Source organism: Peromyscus eremicus, chromosome 8b (assembly GCF_949786415.1).
Source record: "Peromyscus eremicus chromosome 8b, PerEre_H2_v1, whole genome shotgun sequence".
NCBI lineage: Eukaryota > Metazoa > Chordata > Mammalia > Rodentia > Cricetidae > Peromyscus > Peromyscus eremicus.
Window position 1 is genome coordinate 24,428,520 of NC_081424.1, and position 20,540 is coordinate 24,449,059.

Below are 20,540 nucleotides of genomic sequence, written 5' to 3' on the forward strand. Positions count from 1 at the left end.
AAGCTGAAATTTAACTACTTTATCATACCATGCAAGAAAAAAAAATGTGGTTAAAATTGCAAATGTACAACTTGAAGTGGTAAAATTATTAGAAGAGAGCATGAAGGAAAAGCTCCGTGGCACTGGAGTCAGTAATGACTTTTGGATATTTCCCCAAAGCACAGGGAGCAAGAGTGAAAACAGGAAAATTAGATTACATCAGAGTAAAGCACAGTCCTTAAAATGTCTATAGAAGAAAGGAAAGAAGAAGTAGAGTGAAGAAATGGACTACGGTTGGAGGGAATATTTCCCTAGTCTACAGTTTATAATACATACCCTTAACAGGTCAGTCACACACACACACACACACACACACACACACACACACACACACACACTTGATTTAAAAATAAGTAAGGGGCTTGAATAGATATTTCTTAAAGGAAAATGCCAGCAACCGACAACTCTATGAAACATGCTCAATATTCCATCACAGACTTGTAAACCTATATGACAATTAGAGGTCTGCTCATTCCCATTAGAATGATTGTTATCAAAAAGAAAAAGATAATGAGTGTTAGAGAGGACATAGGGAAAATTTATTTATTTAAAAGTAAATTTATTGCACTGCTGTTCAAAATGCAAATTCACAGAGCCATTATGAAAAACGTTTGATGATTCCTCAAACACTTTAAATAGAGACACCATATGAACCAGCAATCCCACTACTGGGAATATGTCCAAAGGAAATAAAATCACTAAGTCAAAGAAATCTCCGTACTTTCAGGATCATTGCAGCACAATTAATACACTGCCAAGATGTGGAATCAAGCCACATATTCACCGACACACCAGTCAATTAACAATGTCTTTAATATGGACAGATTGCAATACTGTTTAGCTTTGCGACAACATAAACTAGAAGATACCTATATGACATGAAGCAGACCAGACTCAGAAAGACAGACATTAATTACTTTCATTAATTGTTGAATTCACCTCTTCTAGTCTCCTTGAAGACACTATTGTACCTTTACAGGCTCACTGAAAATTCTTGAAGGGATGTGGTGTGGAGAGCTGAGGTGGCACTCTGTGCCACTGGAATCAAGTGAGAAATAAACCAAATATCTCCTGTTATGTAGCAGTAATTAAACTTTTAAACAGGTCGTATTATCTCTTAGATTTACAATCATATCTTTAGGCATTCTGAAGTCTGATTTTGTTATCATTTTGAGCTTCCTTACCGATGTATCCTAAATAAGCACCATGATTAATTCATAACCCATAGTCTTTATACTGTGCACCACATTATAATAAGCTATGTGCTTTAGTATGAAGGGCAAACATTTTCTTTTGATCAGTTTCCTTTAACTGGCTGGCTTTTCTTTGGGGAAAAATGACTTCTATGACAGTGGGAGTTTAATAATTAGCCCTGTGAAGAAACATTTTTCTTAATTTTTAGCTTTCTAAATATAAATGGATAAGCATCAGAGTTCAATACAATTCAGTGCTAGTTTTGTACATAATTCACACGTCTATGATGGAAAGATTCAGTGGTGTTTTCTGCCTGTGAGCAACGCATGTAGCAAAATAATCTGAGTAAGAATTGTTCAATATTTCTCAAGTAAAGTGGTCACAAAGAAGAGAAAACCTATGGGTAACTTAATATTAATAAAAAGGAGAGCAAAGAATTAGAAGCTGACATTCCACTCACTCATTCTATGAACATTTATTATGCTGTAATGAAATCTTGGCTAGTGCATTATCAGATAAGCAGAAACAAAGTACCCTGCTAGAAACACTAGCCTTTTCCTTGTGTTTCACAAACATAAGAGAAAAAGAAGGAACGCAAGAAACACCCAGGCACTTAAAAAGAGGATATGCAATAGAGAAAATCCAGACTCATAAAATAATTACTCAATGAGATTTCTACTCTCTAACAGCATATTATGTTTGGCTAGACTGCAAAGGAGAAATTTACCTTCTCCTGTTTTCCTCTTGGAGGGAGGTAAGATGTTTAGAGTTGGATCAGAGGGAAATTTAATTTCAAAGATGTATGGGAATCAATGCTTTCAAAACAAAATTTGAAATATACTTTGCCCTGCCATTTTATGCTGTACAGGATCCATCATTTATAAAGATACCGGGGCTGACAGCACCTCTCTGCAACACAGGACATAATAGAGAGCAATCAAAAGGCATTTTAATTTTTAAAATGCTTTCATGTGCTTTTCTATCGCCTTTGGTAGCTTGTACAGTTTTAGAACATATGTTGCATGCCAAATTGTCTGTCTTTATCTTCTCTGTGGAGGAAAATGTCACCACGGCAATGCTTGGCTTTTCATTAGAAATTGAGATTTTTTTTTCCTATGGAAATCAAAATATTAACAGTTGTATTAGTAGTTAATCAAAATTAATGAGCTTAAGTACTGTGCATTGCCAGGCACTGGCAATTAAGGCAGCCTTGAAAAGTCATGAGAGGCTACACCTGACATGACAAGGCTTGACTTCATAAGCTTATCTGAAAATGGTTGAAAGACTGAGTGTCTAGACAAAGCGCTATAGCATGTGGGAATTTCTTCTGGTTTTCTGGGGCACAATAGTAAGGTCATTAATTGGATTCTTCTGGATCTTCACTGTGCTCGTGAAGAACTATAGGAGCTGTTGGTTTGTCATTGGTCCAAGCCTATTACCTATATGGAGATATTCTCTGTACTGTTTTCATGGCAGCATTTAGATCTGCACTTTGTCCAGAATGTTCTTAGAGTAGTAGTCTCCTCATACCTTTGGAGTATGTGTTCCAAGCCTCAGATGCTGCCTGACATTGCGGGTAGCTCTGAACACTGTATGTATGGACAATCTCTTTTCCTCTATACAGAAGCCTGGGGTAAAGTTTAATATATGTATTAGGAATAGTAATGCATAAATTACTATTAATAACAGAAATCTAACAATGGTTGTTAATGAACACAGTGTGAATGCGGTATTTCCCTCTCTCAAAATGATGTGTGGGCCACCCCTCTTCCTGCTTTAGAACAATTGCTAGCCTAAAACAGCTATGAGAGCATTACTGTGTGTTCTATTATCAAAGTTAGGTAGGTTGTTGAGTTTGGAAGTCATAAAATATTATACAAGGAACTAGCATCTGTGCATTCATTTCTATAATAAAACGCAATATATTGTGACAGTTTTGTTTTAAGTCTAAGATCCTTATTTATCAAGTCATAGCATGGTTTTTCAATTTCCTGCATTTATGAATTTTCCTAAAGGAGTCGCATGCCTAATCCTTACAAATTAAAATACTGTGAACAAATATTATTCTATCACAATACATATGGCTGAGGGAAACATTGTGAAATATTCTTGGATGTTTTAAGTCTGACATTTAAAGATAGGGCAGCACACACAACATGCTGCCAAGGTGACATCACGTTTCCTAAAGATTCTGGAGACTAATAATGGTGAACACTTAAACTTGTGTTTTTGTATGGATGCCCATTTTAGCGGACTTTGACGATTGCAAATTGACCCAGAGATGATGTATAAAAACAGAGTTATCTAGCACTGGTTCCTTGTGGTTGGGTGTCTCCATACTTGTCAGAATACCAGATTTGCCACAGATCCTTTTTGCCAGGCTGTTTCAGGGCCGCCACTATTACCGAAGTCTCCTGACAGCCCCCCTTATGTTCAGCACGTGCCATGTCTGAGGCTAATGTAAATGAGACAGAGATGCTGGTGTTTCTGCATTAAGGAGGCAGTTTGTGAGTGACAAGGCTATTTGTGTACCCAGCACATAAATATTGCCTGATGATGTCTGAGTTCACATGGATTCACCGTAGAAAACTTGCATAAATGCCAGAGAATTAATTGCATCGTTTAGACTTATGGTGGAGCTATTAACATGATGGCTGTGTTTTGAGGAATTATGGTTTGGCCTTATTACTTCTACCCTGCAGGGTGTAAATTCATTTTTTAGCAATTATCAGGGTTACATCATTTTGAAGTTTTTCAATGAAGGGCATTGTAAGCTCCAACAATATATTTCACAATTTTTCAATCTCTTATGACCTGTTAGTTAGACTTAACTGGATTAGGAATGATTGTTAAAGTGATGCCTATATCCTTGATTTTTTTTTAACTTGCCACAATGAGTTGTGAAATGTATATGGTTTGTTTCTTTTATTTTCTTAGTAAAACCCTCTTCCATTTATTCCCAGACATAGAAGACTATTTGTGAATTAAAGATGGTTGTCCCCAAAACTATGTGATCCTATAATCCTCATAACACAGATATGTTAAAAATGTAGTTGTTAACTGGGCATGATAATATAAAAAGAAGTTCATTCAAGGTTAATACTCAGTCTTATATTACCTGTGAGAATTTTTTTTTTAATTTTTATTTTGCAATACAATTCAGTTCTACATATCAGCCACAGATTCCCTTGTTCTTCCCCCTCCCGTCCCCCTCACCTTCTCCCCAGGGCATCTCCTCCAGGGCAAAGCCTTCCCCACAGACTGAGATCAACCTGGTGGACTCAGTCCAGGTAGGTCCAGTCCCCTCCTCCCAGTCAGAGCCAAGGGACCCTGCATAGGCCCCAGGTTTCAAACAACCGACTCATGCAATGAGCACAGGACCCAGTGCCACTGCCTGGACGCCTCCCAAACAGATCAGGCCAATCAACTGTCTCGCCCACTCAGAAGGCCTGATCCAGTTGGTGACCCCTCAGCCATTGGTTCATATTTCATGTGTTTCGGTTCGTTTGGCTATTTGTCTCTGTGCTTTATCCAACCTTGGTCTCAACAATTCTCACTCATATAAACCCTCCAGGGATCACCCAATGACAGAGAAATGGAATGAGATCTATATGAACAGCCTGGACATGAGTGGGGGTAGTGAAGGGCGAGGGTCGAGGGAAAGAGAGCTTGGGTGAGCGGGAGATCCCAGCTGGATCAACAACAGAGAGGGAGAACAAGGAATGGGAGACCATGGTAAATGAAGACCGCATGAGAATAGGAAGAAACAAAGTGCTAGAGAGGCCCACAGAAATCCACAAAGATACCCCAACAACAGACTGCTGGCAATGGTTGAGAGACAGTCCGAACTGACCTACTCTGGTGATGGGATGGCCAAACACCCTAATTGTCGTGCTAGAAACCTCATCCAACTACTGAGGGATCTGGATGCAGAGATCCATGACTAGGCCCCGGGTGGATCTCTGGGAGTCCAATTAGCGAGAATGAGGAGAATTTTTTTAAATACGCTTATTTCTATCCTAGCATGTTTGGTAAGATGACGTTTGATGTTGTAATTTAACACTCTAAATATTATCAAGAGTAGCCATTGGCAAGTAAAGTTCTACTTTTCATGGATTTACTCTATATTACAGAGTCAATAAGAACTTCAGTTGCTTTTTGGAAAAATAATGGATGAATAGAATCTTGGGTCTGGGTACCTGGCTTGCAAACCACAATGCTGCATTAACAATTTGAGGAGAAAATGAATATGTTGGAAATATTGAGTATTTCCAGGTGTTTACCGACTACTCATTTCTCCAATACCCTTTACTATTTTTTTATTCCTTTTATATACCAACCACAGATCTCCCTCTCATCCCTCCTTCTGCTCCCCCCAAGTCTTCCCCCCTAAACCCACCACCATCCCCTCACCTGAAAGGGTAAGTCCTCCCATGGGGAGTCAACAAAGCCTGGTACATTCAGTTGAGGCAGGTCCAAGGTCCTCCCCCCTGCATCAAGGCTGTGTGGCCTTTACTCTTGCAGCCTTTACTCTTGGCTTTATGACATCCCCATGACAGCTCAGGCAGTTCTCCCTGTTGTCGCCTTGAAGTGAGTGAGCCAGTGTCTTTCAGTGTCATCCTTCTTACTTCTGGCAAGGTTTGTCGCCTATGCAATAGGAAAATCTCAGTGTAAAATAATCAAGAAAGTAAGCAAATGAAACAATAACCAGTAAAGTCCCCAACTTTCCTTTTCTTACTTTAACTATCATATATAGACTTCACATCTTATTTCTAACATTTTAAATCTTTTTAAATGAAATATAATGCTTTTGATTGTAGCTGGAAGTTTTCCTGTGTCCTGCCCAGCCCTGAGGTCCTACAGCTGCTTATAAAATAATCACTCAGAGTCTTATATTAATTACCAACAGTATGGCCTATGACAGGCTTCTTGCTAGCTAACTCTTTAATCTTAAATTAACCCATTTTGTCTCCTCTGACTCTGTCCTTCTTTTTTCTGTATCTCTGCTTGGATTTTCCTGCCTGCCTCCCTTCTGCCCTGCCATAAGCCAATGCAGCTTTATTTATTAGTCAATGAGAGTAAGACATATATTCACAAGACATATATATTCACAGCATACAGAAAGACATCCTACAGCACTTCCATTTTTCTGTCTAATCAAAAAGGAAAGTTTTAACTTTAACATAGTAAAATTACATATATTAGAACAGTTATCAAGCAAGAATTACAGTTACAATATCTAGTTTATTTGTATTTGTCAAATTTATAGAAAATATTCTATCATCTATCCTATATTTATGAGTTTAAATTTTCATCTAATTTATCTCTTATCATAACCAGTGAACATTATAACTATCTAGTCTTCAACTACATCAAAGACTCCAGAAGGATATAATATCACCTGAGTAAACAGGAAGTACATTGCAAGCAACTTCCATAATTCTAGAAATGAGAGAGACAGCTGGTTACCTGGACAGTCATCCAAAGTTTCTCAGCACCATTGGGGCATCCAATTTGGCTACAGGCCTAGAATATCTGACAGACCATTTTTGAGAAGCAGGAATTTTGAAAGACCATCTTAACCTGTCTTGGCAGAGTTCAGTAGTTGCTTTTCCTTGTGTCCTGCTTGTCTGGAAAGGACAGCATTTATACTGTCAGCAGTCAAGGCAAGGGCAGTTCTTTGCCCAGTAGGCCATTTTGGGCTAAGAAAAAGACAAACTACAAACAGAAATGTCTAGAAGCCCAACATTCTCTCAGGATCAGATCAGTGTTGCCAGGAGCAATTGTGTCTCATGTCAACAGAATTCTAAGTTATCAAAGTATTTAAATGACATATTCTCTAGGTCTATGAAGTGTTTATAGATTATCTATCCATCTGACATATGTTTCTGTAAATCTGGAGAACCTATCTAACATAACTATAGAAATGACAAGCATGGGTGCCTATAAATCTGTAAGTCTTCTCTACCTAAATAACCTAAGTACTAAGGCTTCATGTAAACAGGGTAAACAGTCTGTAAACAGATGTACTATATGAGGACAATGACCTCAAAATTGTGTCAGTACACAAAATATCTTAAACAGAGGTAGAAATGTATAATGCAATATGATAACAATGTCCTTCATATGTATCAATATGCAAAATATCCTAAACAGAGGTAAAACATACATACAGAATGGCAAATATAATTTTACATTCGTATCAGTATACACAATATTTCAAAGAGGAGTAGGAATATGTGTACAACACAGCAATTATAGTTTTGTATTTGTATCAATATACAAATTATCTTAAATAGGAATATAAGAATAGTTTACATTTGTATCGAATATACAAGAATCTATGTCAGTACAAGTTATCCAAGGCTGATAGTTTGATAAATCAGTTTACTAGTAAATACAATAATCTACCTTAATGTATTATACCTATCCATTTTTCTTTTTTCTTTTCTGAAGGAGAATAGTGAGTCTAAATTTTATTGTTCCACCTACAACCCTATAACCATCCATTCATAGCCCTGGGAAAAATGAAACTTTTCAGAGAGGGACATCATTTTCTTAGAATTGCTTCCTGCTGTATAGGGAGAGATGGTATTTCTGTGGGGTCCTATAAGAAAGTTATAATCTTCTCGTATCTTAGCTAGAACATATTAGTACTAGAGTTAGAATCTTCAAGATAGGACAGCTATTAGAATAATCTTGATAATTTTAAATTTATCTATGTTCTGGACATTTAGCATGTCTTTCTTGTTTGATATTATTCTTGTTGGTTGTAGTTTCATTTTTTAATGTTATTACCCTTTGTTTTTCCTGGACAATACTTGATAATCATTCTTATTGCGTATAGTTTATATTAAGTTTAGAACCTTCTCATTTAGACAAAAAGGGTAAATATAGTGGTATTTGCTCTGCCCATGATCTTGGGCTATAGGGCCCAAAGGAGGCAGTGCTTCCTGCCATTGTAAGTGACCTCTTAAAAAGGAGAGGGAGAAGCGTCACATGCCCCTTCTCCCTGCTCCTGCCTGCGAGGTGGGTTCGGTCCCAGTCAGATCAGAGGATGACTTCAGCTGTCTACTCTGTTCTGTATTCATGAATGTATTTCCTCAACTTATATCTTATTTTTAAATCATTTTTCTTTTTTTATTAAGAAATTTTTTTATTCATTTTACATACCAATCACTGATCCCCCCTTTTCCCTCCTCCCACCCTCCAGCCTTCCCCCCTCCCCAGCTCACCCCCCCCCATTCCCTCCTACAAGAAGGTAAGGCCTCCCATGGGGAGTCAACAGAGCCTGGTACATTCAGTAGAGGCAGGTCCAAGTCCCTCCCCCTGCCTCAAGACTGTGTCAGGTGTCCCACCATAGGTAGTAGGCTCCAAAAAGCCAGCTCATGCACCAGGGATAGATCCTGATCCTACTGCCAGGGGGCCCCTTAAGCAAATCAAGCTACACAACTTTCTCACTTATGCAGAGGGCCTAGTCCAGTCCCATGGAGGCTCCACATGTGTTGGTCTAAATTTCATGAGTGCCCACTAGTTTGGTTTGGTTGTCTCTGTACATTTCCCCATCATGATCTTGATGCCCTTGTTCATAGAATCCCTCTTCTCTCTCTTTGACTGGACTCTTGGAGCTTGGCCTGGTGCTTGGCTGTGGATCTCTGCATCTGATTCTATCAGTTACTGGAGAAAGGCTCTATGATGACAGGGTATTCACAGATCTGATTACCGGGGTAAGCCAGTTCAGGCACCTTCTCCACTATTGCTAGTAGTCTAAGGTGGGGTCATCCTTGTGGATTCCTTACAACTTCCCTAGCACCCAGTTTCTCCCTATACCATGATGTCTCCCTCTATCTAAACTGGGGATGGGGGGGTTCAATGAAGGGTAGGGGATGGGGGATGAGAACATAAGGGAACAGGATGATGGAGATTAAACATGGATGGAGTGGGAGAGCAATGAAAGAGATATCAATTTATATCTTAACAAATTCCTATTACCCATTAAATAGACTCACATGGATTGATCATAATATTCGATCTTTATATTTGTTGGAGGAGTATAATGGATTGTATTAATTATTTAGGAAAACTACATAATCTCAGGCCAGGAAAATGCCCAGCACATATTTGCATATGCTATCTGGAATATGGGCATAACTGGAGTTCAGTGGGGCTCTAAAAAGAGTAAATCTGTGTCTTTAAGATCTGACCACATAAAATGAGCTTGTGATTGAGAGATTTACTGCTTTGCACAAGTGGTAATTTTTGGACAGTGAATCCAGGGACTTTTTGGTGTATGTATCATTTGCTTGTCAGTCAATAATGGCTCCAAAGGAACTATAAACATGTACAGTTGCAATTACAGAATACAAAAACCTTCTAGAGCTTCATAATAGCAGAGATTTAAAAATATGCATTGTTATTAAAGATTACATTTACTTAGTCATGATCATTTGAAATCGTTTCAAGTTGTCAGAAGAATAAACAGATAAAATTTTATATCAAACCAGTGCACATTGTCTTACCCCATGAGTCCTTATAATACATTTTTACATGAGAAGATGTATTGAATGTTCAGATGTAAATATAACTAGGACAAAAATGTGTAAGTCTTTACCAATCCAGCTTTGTCTGGAGGTTCAACATAGAGACCTGTTTAAATAACCAATGTCTTAGGGGAAGAGACCACAGGTACTGAAGCACAGAGCTATTGGATGTATTCTTCAGCTTCCTCAGCAGACCACAAGATCAAAACGTCTGCCTTTGATCTTTTATTTAACCCTTCTCCCTCAAATATAGTCAGTTGTCCCTGTGTTAGAACTATTGTATTGGAAGAGTGAGAGTGACTCAGATTATTGCCTTGGCCAGGGTAACCTGGTAAACAAGGACATGACAGCTTTGTCTGATGTCTTTGACGGATAGTGTGAATTTGTGGTTTCTCATGCAATTTGGAGAGTGTATCAGGAGACATGAACCTGAGGAAGCAAACCATCCTTTCCTGGGAAGAAAGGAATTTTAAATCTTTTCCACACACTGTGTGCTCAACTACCTTCTCTGACAATATCTTTTAATTTAAAACTGGTTTTTACAGAACAAGTCATTACATACAAGAATATATAAAGGAGAATGATTTTTTTATATTTATAAAATACATAGTTACATTCATAGGCATTCAGGCTAGTTTTCCTTGAAGTAAAATGCACATGAACCTCTCCAAAGAGTTCTCCTTCTGGTGGCAGACTTTGGTCAAGAATCAACGCTAAAAGACCATGTGGATCAAAATTAGAGCCATGTTGGGCATCGTATAAAAACAGTGGGCAAGCAATTATCTCATATTTGTGAAGACTCAGGCTTGTGGATACAATTGAGATTAATCCAGCAAATTTTGGAAAGCAATGGGTGTCGGGATCTGGGCTGGACAGTAGGTGTAGTGATGGGAATGGTCCTGAGGATCTGAGATGCTAAGATATGTGGATTCATTTTCTTAGGAATTTTAACCTAAATAATATTTTTATCTTTATCTATCTATAAGCATATGAATGCAAGATGATCATAAGATGGTATTTGGTCTCCATCAACAGAGTATTTCCATACTCATGAGCTTCACGGGAGAGACACTTACAACCTCTAGAAAGAATAAAAATCTGGATTTGATTGAAAACCAAGTGCATCATTGCATAAATTTTTTTTTGCTTACTTTTTAGAAAAAAATTAATTACATCATTGAGAATTTCATACAACATATTTTGTTCATGTTTACCCCCACTCTTAATTCCTCTCAGACCTCTCTACGCACCTGCCTGACACTGTTTTCTCTCTCTTTTTAGAACTTTTTGAGTACAATTTGTGTTCTCCAAATTAATTTCCGGTAAACTTCCCAAAGTTTCTGCACATGAAAAGCTCTCTCTCTCTCTCTCCTGCCCTCCCCCAGCTCACTCCCCTCTCACCATTTTCTTTCCATTAAATGTCTCTAATTCGGTCCTGAAAGGTTGGACCTTTCAGGTGACTTTTCCCAAGTAACAGCTACCACTTTCACGGTGCCTGCAGTGTGCCAGCACTTAGCCCTGTCATGGTCAGCTGAGAGGGGAAAGCAAAGCTTAGAGGAGTAATTGTGGACCTACCCTGACGAGTTACCTGATCTATTTTCTTCCTGCCTCCTCCTTCTTCTTGTGCCTATTAAATTAGTTCAGACAGATGATGATTTTCATATACATACTCAGTTTACAATTACCACCAAGGCCTGTAAGCCTTCTGTCTACTTTTAATAAATACTTTGAATAAATCATAACCCAAAGAAGCAAAGCAAATGTAAACTGAAGCCAGAAACAAATAAGAGAGACTCTATTTCATTTCAATAGCATTTCTTAGAGGTCAGGAGCACAGCTTTATAAATATCTGTTCAGGGTCTGATATTATATTGTATGTGTGTCCAAAATTAATTCAACCTATAAAGGTCAATAATGTAAAATGTTTTATTCATGTGTTCAGGAAAGAATTCATGAGGCACCGTGATATGATGTTTCATTAGTTTACAACTCTGGAGGTATGCTGGTGGAAGAGGTTAGGAAGTTTTAAAGGCAGGCTCATCATTTCATCATCAAAACTACAATGTGGGAACCCTGCTGAGTTCTCAGATTCTGTCCCCATGTAACTTATACTCAGTGGCTGTCCCTCTAATTCCATTGGCTAACCTTCTAGCAAATATGCAAAGAGTTCATCTCATTGTCCTTATGCAGAGGAACCTGTCCAGAATGAGACATAACCTCTTTCCTTCCTCTGAATTGTTCTGGACTTTATAAATCTCTTATCTCTTATTAAATTTTCTTCTGATCTAATTGCCCTTTAATTTGCTTTGATACCTGGTGTGCATCGACTATAACCTTGTCAATTAACAGTGTGTTTTAAAAAAAAAGGAGAAAAACATGAAAGGAGGAAAGATTAAAAATGCATGCATATGATAAATTGATGTCAGTCATGAGTCTGTTTATCTTGTTATAGCTTTTAAATAAAAGATCTCTATTAATTATTGTGACTACTAACATCGCTATTACCAGCCATCCCCATCTTTCTAGAGGCTGTACTGTAATCTGAGACCATCAGTGTAGATCTTATGTAGATTTCAGCCACCACTGCAGTTCAAGTTGCCTTTGCCTGTTTTCCTTTAACCTCAATTTCCTCATGTAAAATGTAAGGCTTGTTTATTCATTTGTAGAGTGAGGATAAAATGATGTAAAACACAGATTTTGCTTGCCTGGTTGTCTACTGACACCCTCCACCCCCACCCCCATGTCACTGAACCTCAGTATCTCTAGAGATTTCATTAACACACCATTCTCTAGCATCCACAGACAATTCTTTATGAATCCAGTTTTCTACTTTGAAATGTATTAGTATTACATATTTTGCTCATCAATACCTTATTCCGGACCCATGCTAATCTTTACCTGGACTCCTTGCTTCTTCATTCCCAATATCCTAAATGGTTGCATGAAGTTCATAATTTTTCTAATGCTTGTTTTTTCCTGTTGAGTCAAGTGTTATATCTTTCACATCCATGAGTCACTACAGTATGAGTTCCCAATCTATTTCCTAGTATTCTGCCATTTATCTTCTATGATTTACTCAATAGAACTTATTTCTGCATTTTCATCCTGCCGCTCCTTTCTCTCATGTGGTTCCTTCTGTATATAATGCCCACTCTGGTAGTCTATTTACTTCCCATGCTTCCTTCTTGCATCACAATATTTTCTTCCAAAATCCTGAACCTTTAGTTTTTTTGTTTTGTTTTGTTTTTTGAGACAGGGTTTCTCTGTGTAGCTTTGTGCCTTTCCTGGAAATCACTCAACAGCCCAGGGTGGCCTAGAACTCACAGAGATCCACCTGACTCTGCCTCCCAAGTGCTGGGATTAAAAGCATGTGCCACCACCGCCCGGCTCTTTTTTCTTTTTTAATGACAGGATGTGTTTTATCTTCTCCCAGTATGAAATAACTTTGTGATATATCTGGCATTTCCCCCTCTTATTAAAGGGTAAGTTCTTCATCCGATAATCATTGAATGTTATTTGACATTGAATTTCTGGGAGCATTCAGGATAGCACATGGTGGATAGTCAATGCATACTTGATTTATTGAATAACTCCATCAAAAAATGTCACTACCTTTTCTTACTACTGTTGTGGAATTCTGGAGTTGTGAGCTCACAATATTCAGAGCAAATCTTTAAGAAATGTATAGCTGACTCATCTCTAGAGGAAAGGCCAGAGATCCATAGAAAATCAGGATTATGAAGAGCAGGGAAGGGAAGCTCTCTTTGATATGCTTCTGGGGTGGTAGTGTGTCCTAGCATTGGATAACATAAATTAGATGAGGTGACCCACCAATCCCAGTACAAGAAATGAAAAATAAATGATATGATTTAAAAACCTTTATAACAGAACTGTTGTCTTTGGGTCAATGTGAAGTCTGTCATCAGTGACCCAGATAAAAACCGTAACAATAACTTATTTTGGATTCAGTTTGTTTTTTTTTGGGGGGGGTTGGTTTTTCGAGACAGGGTTTCTCTGTGTAGCTTTGCGCCTTTCCTGGGACTCACTTGGTAGTCCAGGTTGACCTCAAACTCACAGAGATCCGCCTGGCTCTGCCTCCCGAGTGCTGGGATTAAAGGCGTGCGCCACCACCGCCCGGCTGGACTCAGTTTTAACTGTTTACCACTCCATCCCTTTTCTTTGTTATTTTCAAACAGTCAATTTGTATCACTTTATTTTTATGAAAACGTCTAAGAACTTTCCACTTGTCCTAGAAAATTAGATATTTGGAGACTTAAGATGTCATGGGACAAAAGCTGATGTTTTCCTGCACTTAGAACCCTTGGGTCTGTGCCCACAGACTACTCTGGGAACAATGCTGAAGTGTGCTGATGGAGACATTCTCTTCCCATCTCCAGGATTTGGCCTTCTTTCTCTGTTGGCCACCTTGTGATAACAGGATTCATTTGCCAGGACCTATTTTCTGTTTTCTTTTCCCATAAGAACAAAAACTAGTTACATGTGTAATCATAATATTGTTATCAATATTTATTTAGTGAAGAAATGAAGTTTTCATCTTGATTTTATGTGCCTCTGTTTTGGTTTTTGTGTTTTTCCTTCCCTTTGGCTTTAAAGAGCAAAATACCAGAGAACCTATAATCTTTTAGAGACAGAACCTTTTTTAGGGTAGGCCATCTATTCCTTTATGTTGTATGATATTTATTGGTCCTGTTGGTTGAAGAATGATTAATAAAAGTTTTGCTACCTATTAGAGACTGTGTCTGGTTTCTACTGCCCATTTTAAATCTTTTAAGAGTCCAAGAAACTAACCGGATCCAATGTTGGAATATTACATTGTAAATAAAAAGTTAAAACAATGCGGATAATATACAAAGTGAAATTTAGTTTCCCTGACTCTGTTTCCTGAAGTAAACAAACTGTGTTTCCATCTCTAGATTTTAAAATATAGCATTAACTCATTCAATAGATTTTCTTTCTTTTTCCTGTTAAACTCCAGTTATGGGAGTTGTGGCTAGTGACCAAAACCAAGTCACTGCTTTTATTGAAACAACATTCTTTCCCAGAAAGACACCATAAACCAATTTATAACATGTTGAGGCACTTGAAGGCAGGGAGGTTCAGTTGCATTCAGAGTAGTCAAAGCTTGTGATGCTGGTAAAGTCACATTTAAACACATCCTGAGTTAAGTGGGGATGGGAACTGTGTGGATACCAAGGAGAAGAAAATTCAGAATGAAGAGAATAGAAAATGCAAAGACCTGGGAGTGAACACATGCTTGAGCAAGGGAAAGTTTTAAAAATGTAACACAAATAAAAATTAGAATATATTTAACACTTAAAACAGAGATATATATTTTTTCTTTAGAAGTAAAAGGTGCACTCACCGAATCTCTGTTAGCCCCCTATAAGTCAATTGGTCATAGAGAACAATTAGTTAAATGATTACACCAACCTTTCATCATTAAAATTTTACACAGCAATATTCTGGCTAATTGTCTCTGATTTTGTTCAGGCTTTACAATATTTTTATTGTCATCTGGTATCCAAAAATATTTTGCAATTTAATCTGATTTTAAAAAGTCTTGCTAAATGAATTGTTTTATAAAGCAAAGCAAGTATTGAGACATTTTGAAACACCACCAACAAAAAAAAAAAATATCCTTAAAAAATCCCTTAAAGTTGTCAATAAGTTTTATAGCTTTTCTTGATGTGAACAATGTGTGCTTTTGAAAAATTAATATAGAACTTGAGCATTTTGTCATTTATGAATTTAGTCACTTGGAAATTTTGGTAATATTCATCCTGATTCTTTAATTTTTTCATAGCAATAAATATTATAAAAGTTTTCATAAAGTCATTAAAATTTAATAAAAAGTTCTATCTCCATAAAATGTTGTTAATTTCAGTTCCTTCTGGGGAAGTTTGAGGAAAATGCAGCTTTAGAATAGTGTGTATTTTACTGAGCAATATCCTACACTGTCTATTAAGTGGCATGGTAATTTCTACATTTCTCAGCTATTATTTTAATTCTTTTTTATGTAGAATATATATATATAAATATATACATTTATATATATATATATGTTTTGTATGTGGATATGTGTGTGCATGTGTTTTTGTGTACACAAGATACGTATGTGTATGGAGGTCAGAGGATCATTTTCAGAAACCAGTTCTTTCCTTCCAAAGTATGGATCCAGGAAATGGAATTCTGGTTTCTCAGGGTTAGCAGCAAGTGCCTTTACCCACTTAACCATTGTGCGGGCCAAAATACTCTTTTATTTTTATGACTAATTCAAATTATGAATTTTGAGATATAGTGCACTCATTTTCTTACATATTCTATATAAAATTACATATTTAAAAATCTGAACATTTCAATTTCTCAGCTTGATTTCAATTTAACTCTGCCAATATTCTTGGGAATAAACTTCAGAATTTCAAATGGATTTATGTGTTATGGTAGACCACCTCCTAGGCATCATGTGCTTCCTTGATTCTTTGTCAGGTCATTGACTTTGTGGTACAACAAGAAAAACAAAGACAAAGATACAAAAACAGTGATTAGGGCAATCCAAGAAAGGAATGATATTTTTGAATATTTAGGAAACGAAAGTGAACCAACAGAGTGAGTTAGGGATGAGCACGATTTCATGTTTGTAAATCATTTCAAAAATATTATACAAGCGACTACATCTAAGTTTTTAAGTTGTAAAATATACCAAAGTATTTTACTTTCTTTTGTGTTCAATAAACCAGACTGTCTTACGCTATCAAATAGTAGACAATGAGTCACCACAAAGGGCTGTGCATGGTTTTGGAGTCTGTAGAGTAAACCTGTGGTATGGAATTACTTTATTGAAATGACTTTCCCCTAGAGACAACCTGGCTAGAGAGAATCCTCCCTATAATTTAATCCCGGCTATAATTTAATCACAATGTCTCTTTCCTTTCCTCTCTCTAAGCTTTTCTGTATACCTCTCTCTACTTACATTCAAATTTGTGGCCTCCTTTTTCATCAATTGTTATGATGAGCAGGTATGCATTTGTATATACATATAAATTCCAAATTTAATCTGTATGTATCGTTTCATGGCTGACTGTTCTACACTGCACAACTAGTTGGTGTACTCTACCCTGGGCAGGACCACATCTCCCAGTTTTACTCAATTACCTGTAGTTCTTTGCCTAGGGTTGAAGCCTCCCGGGCTTTTCCCCATTGAGTTTGACAAGTTTGTTGGTGTTCTCCTTGTTCAGTTCATGCTTGTACAGTCATGCAGGTGAGACTTTATAACATAGCTTCTGGTCTGACTAGGAGACAATCACACAGCAACATCCCTGAAACTCTGTTGAATCATTCCGCCTTCTTTTCTACAATGTTCCATAAGCCTAAGATGTGGTATTGTAAATGTATCCATTGGGATTGGGCACCACAGTTCAGCAGCTTGATTGGTTGTGGTTTTCTGTAGTGGTCTCCAGCTTTTGTAAAGACACGTTTTTTTTGATGAGGGTGAAGACTATGCTTACTGAGTATAAGGAGAGATGTTTACAGATTGTTGTTAAGGATTATGCTGGTTCCACAAATTAGTGGCTGTAGGTTCTTCTCCAATAACCATGACTTCACTAGCACTGAATAGTTACCTAAGTTTCCAGTTGCAGGCATGATACCCTTCTTGTTGAGGGTGACTTAAGTCCAATTAGGGAAAAGTTGGTTATTGCCAAGGTACGTGTGCCCCTACTGCACAGATAGGGTTATCGTGTCTTGCTGATCCTTAATGTGGTTCATAGGTGTCATAGCTGGGTAGGACTTTTGATTGCTTCTCTCCTTTAGAAGCTTCTATGGTACCTTGCTTGATAACTAGTCCTCAGGGAAGGGACATTCAGGTCAGTTCCAGCTCAGGGGTCTTTGGGTCTTGTTTTTGAAATGTGTAGTGTCTTCAGTAATTGAGACTTACATTTGGCTGCTGGGGAATAAAATAAAAAGTGGAGGGTGGGAGGCAAAAGCAATAGGCTGTGTGATTTGGGAGTCTCATAGAAAGCCATGGCCAACACCTTGAGAAAGGATTTCTCATTTCTGGTATTAGATTTTTTTTGTTAGTTGATCTTTGGTTCTTGGAGAGAACGCTGCCAGCTAGGAACGTTCTAATAAAAAAAAAAGTTTTTCATAAAACTGTGTATAAGATATGTACATTTATACAATGAACTGTGTATATTACAGGGTTTGGGGGTTGTTAATGGAATGATTCCTGTGGCTTGTTCAGCCATCCATATAAGTTACTTGCCCCCTGCTGTGGATATCACTCTGTGAGGGACCAAAAAAACTCTAGCTACACCCCCCTCCTTCTGTATTTACCCTGTCTCCTTAAGGAGAACCACCTTTTCTCACTTTCTCCATCAGATCAATTTCATCCAACCATTTACTTTACCTTACTCCCCTCTTCTATATTCACCTCTCTCTCCTTTCCTCCAAAGCCCCGACCCTGCCCCATTTTCTCATTTCCCCTATTAGATTACTTTTTCCAGGCTCTTCTTTCTTTGGGGCACAGAATTTCTCCCACTAATCTTGCTCCAGGACTTTGTTTCTATAGTGCCTACCCCTTCTACTTAGTTTTTCAGACTGGATGTTTCCCTATCCCAGTAAATTCTGCCCTCACATGCCTTTTCCTCTGGATTCCTTGTGCTTGATGCACTGTTTTTTGTTTGTTTGTTTGTTTGTTTTTTGTTTTTTTAAGAATTGCAAATGTTTTCAAAGCTCCATCCTCTTTCATTCTTTATTGACCCACACACATCTCCCTGCCAGATATTTTAGAGCTTCTAGGGAGCACTCTTTCTCTTGTGTTGGATAGGATTTGACTATAGACTCCTCACATTAAATGATCACAGAGGGAGAGACATTTTCTTCAGTGGTATAGCCACAGTTAAATGGCCTACACTGTGGCTTCTATCCCCTCACTCATTCTCCTGTACGTAACCCTAATCAACTTAGTTCGCAGTGATCTCAAGGATTTTATGGTCATGCCTTGAAAAACACATGCAGCTATTTATTTTCTGTTTTCAAGACAGGGAAGAGACATGAAACATGAAAGTCAAAGGACAGCTCCCTAGGAAGAGAACAGGATCAACAGGAGATTCGAGCGGGATGAAGAGTGTAATGAAGGGTGAATCTGAACAAAATAGAGTACAGACAAGGATGATGCTGCAGTGAAACCCATCGCAATATACCATTGACACAGGCTAATAAAATATTTGAAAACCGTAAAACTATTTGGAAACTTCAGTGAGTAAAGGGCTTTGAATCAAAACAAAAATGATTTTCCACCTTGAGTTGCCGTAGCCTGATGCACCTTTGTTGATGTACCTTCTCTGACTTCCTTTATTTCATCTTTAAAACATTCACTTAAGCAATTTTGTATTTCACCGATTTTGAAGATTTTCATAGTTGCCATAGGAATGCCTCATTCATATCTCAAATTCCCTACTGAGCTCTAAAGTATCTTGTTCCCGAAGCCAGGTGGACATCTCCCTTGTCTTTTTAGCTGTTCTTATCTAAGCAGGCACATTTGTTTGACTCCAACTCCCGAAAATCTCTCCACAGGATGCGTCTTTCATTCTTCATCTGTACTGATTTGCTTGGTGTTATCTCTACTTACTGCTGTACATTATAGCGTCCTGTCAGTACCTTGTCTTAAAACCTGTTCGTGGTTATTATGTCTTTATGAACAAGTCATGTTCCTCGGAAATATCTGACATTGTGAATTTGATATCTTTTCTTTTACAACTTTACTTTATCATTTGAATTTTTATTATATTTTTAACGTTTTTTGAAACTCAGTCTCACTGTGGTGCTTGAGCTGGTCTTTAACCTGTGGGTAAAAGTGACTCATGAGTAGCTGATGATACTAGAGGCATGTGCCACTTTCTAACTTACTAGACATAAGAAAATCAGTATATTAGTTAAGAGCCATGTTTGAGAAATCAGCTCATCCGAGATCAATTTTAAACTCCTTTTGATTTACAAAGGTTTATAATTCTTCCAAACCTTTCTTCATAAAAAGGTAAGAGTAAAAGTTGTTACTTTTCAATATTATTATATTAAATTCATATTATAGTATGGTTGGTATATAAATAGGTACTCAGAAATACTCCCTATTGCTAATTATAGGTGATTTCTTGGTTGTATCATATTATTTCAAAACGTGCAATTTTACATAAAGCCAGAGTGCATTTTCTTGCTTTCACTCCATCCCTAAAGTTTTAGCATAAACATTTTCTCTTCTCAGAAGCCGTTCTAGGCTCACTCCACCCTAACCCCTTTCTTCTGCTCTATAGTCTAGTTGAAATTTGAACAACTGATTGCAGTGTCACAATACAACAGTGACATTCCGGGTTCATAGAACAACTCAGAAGAGCGATTACAAAGACTGTAAGAAAAGAAAACTTGGAAATCCTCTGTGTGATAGTGTCTTCTATAGATATGACAGAGAGCTGCACCATGAAATTTTGACAATATGATTGCCTAGATAAGACCTGCACAGTGACAACACCAATTGATATCCCAGTGTGGATGGAGGAGATCTCACAAGGTTCCATCCCTGACAAAGAGCTATAGGATCCAAAGAGAAGGATATTCAGTCTTCTCCGGGAAGGAGCCTTCTGAGAGGTTGTCCAGTCCCAAGTGGTCATCCCTACATTCATGTGTATATGAGCAACATAAACTGTAGCTTGTATTGTAAAGGATTTGGCTGGAGCATCTTTTCAGACTCATTTG

The 20,540-nt window shown here is 37.7% G+C and overlaps 1 long non-coding RNA gene across 1 annotated transcript in view; it reads right to left on the reverse strand.

The window, feature by feature from the left end:
- The window catches only part of LOC131918490 (uncharacterized), a 138,532-nt gene extending 132,780 nt beyond the window's left edge, over positions 1-5,752 (reverse strand). Inside the window, exon 1 of the long non-coding RNA XR_009380998.1 lies at positions 5,647-5,752. This is a non-coding gene — a long non-coding RNA (uncharacterized LOC131918490). The remainder of the gene's footprint in view (positions 1-5,646) is intronic.
- Between the last annotated feature and the right edge of the window lie 14,788 nt (positions 5,753-20,540).